Genomic DNA, 2,226 nt, shown 5'->3' on the forward strand with positions numbered 1-2,226 from the left:
GCCACCACTGCCCAGCCATAAGTGACTTCCAAGTAAGTGATCTTGGTCATGGTATTTCATCATAGCAATAGAACAATAACCAAGATGGGGTGATCAGGCCATGAGAGGGAAGCCCTTGCAAAGGAGAATACAATTGTTATCCAAAGGACCCCCAGAGGGGCTGAAAAGATGGGTCAGCAGTTGGGAGCACTAGCTGCTCTTCCAGAGGAAGAGAGTTAACCAGCACCCACATGGCAACTTACAACCACGTACAACTCCAGTTCTAAAGGATCCAATGCCCTCTTCTGGCCTCTGCTAGTACTGCATACACAGTGAACAAACATGCATGCAGGCAAAACATTCCTACACATAAAATAAAAATAAACAAATCTTTAAACCAAAGAAGGGACCCCAGAGCTATCTTCCTTCCAACCATGGAAAGACACAGTGAGAAGATGCTGTCTACAAACCAGGAAATTCTTCCTCACCAATCCCCCAACACCTTGATCTTGGACTCTCCAATCACAAGAACAGTGAAAGATTTAATTCGGTGGTGGTAGTGGTGGCAGCACACGCCTTTAATCCCAGCACTTGGGAGTCAGAGGCGGGTGGGTGAGTTTAAGGCCAGCCTGGTCTACACTGTGAATCTGGTGACCGTCAAGAGTTGCACAGAGAAATCCTGTCCCCAAAAAGCAACAAAGTAGTGAAAGATAAATTTCAAACTGGAGCTAGCTTGGGTGTTCTCCTTCATGCCAGCTAGCTTTTATAGTAGGTGCGGCACAGGCCTCAGTGATTGTACTGAGCCATGAGCCATATTAACTATGAGATCAACCTGTAAGTCAAGATGTTCACACCTGTGGCATTACTGTTATGGGTGTGGGTGTGATCAACAGTTCTTCTACTGGATTTGAGGCCCACTCCAGTACAGGGAATCCTGCCTGGTAATGTAAACCTGCTCAAAACTCATGGTGTAGAAGGTTATAAGCTCTAGGGAGGAGCTGAATACTGTTTTGTTTTGTTTTTTTAGCCAAAATGACAAAGTGTCAAATTGTCTCTAAATATTTGTGTTTATACCCATAGACACATGCTATTCTCAGCCTTAATCAGAGAGGGCTTCCTTTTCAGTAATAAATACAGAGGCACACGGCTGCACAGGCATTGGGAATAAAATGACAGGTGAGCACTTAGCACTAAACAAGCCATTTCTGCCTCCTCTAAAGCATAAGGGAAATTGTGGGAGACAGAAAGAATGCAGAGCCAGGGGCTGGAGAGATGGCTCAGAGGTTAAGAGCATTGACTGCTCTTCCAGAGGTCCTGAGTTCAATCCCCAGCAACCACATGGTGGCTCACAGCCATCTATAATGAGATCTGGCGCCCTCTTCTGGCGTACAAGCATACATGGAAGAAATGAATACATAATAAATAAATAAATCTTAAAAAAAAAAAAAGAACTCAGAGCCAGAAGACAGGAAGAAGAGCTGTGAAGCACTGTCTTCTCGGCAACACATGGCTGCTGCAGTCACGGAATCCCAGGCCCTCCACATACATGTCTGCACTGGACTACACAAGAATGGGCCCATCCCTAGTGAGCCCCTGAGACAGAAGGGGCTCAAGGGGACCTACCCAGCACTGCTGAACTCCTTGCTACTGGTAGATTCATGGAAAGAGAAAATCATTGCTTTAGGTTGACTCCAACAGGCCTCGGTAGATGGTCCCAACCAGTGGCCACGGCACGGCCTCAGTTGTATTTAGTGGGTCATAAAACAAGAAGTTATAAATGTGGGAAAGGGAGTAGGAGAGGTATTGATAGGGACAGGAGGGAGATAAGAGTAGGGTGAATCAGAATGTATTATATACATGTGTGAAATTGTCAAAGAAAGCAAAATATTCCGTTATTTATATAAACCATTTAGTGGTATTCTGCCTCAATGGTCTGAACAGACTCAGACATCTGTTTCCTCCCTTCCAAGTGGAGTGGCAGCGTGTCAGCACCAGGCTCCACCACCCACAGCTTCTTCTCCCTGTAGGGGAGGACTGCCTGGGAACAGATTAATGGTAGGACTCTCACTGGGCATTTACAAGATCAAGGGACCAATCCCAGCCTGGGGGAAAGCGTTACCAGAAGAAGCTAAGCCACTGCTGGGTTCCCGCTTTCACCTATTCCTCTCTGCAGTGTAGAATTTTATAAAAGCATTAAATAGTAAACCATAAAATGAGGCTGTGAGATATTTTTAAAAATAAGTACAG

This window comes from Microtus ochrogaster, chromosome 6, assembly GCF_000317375.1.
Source record: "Microtus ochrogaster isolate Prairie Vole_2 chromosome 6, MicOch1.0, whole genome shotgun sequence".
Lineage (NCBI taxonomy): Eukaryota > Metazoa > Chordata > Mammalia > Rodentia > Cricetidae > Microtus > Microtus ochrogaster.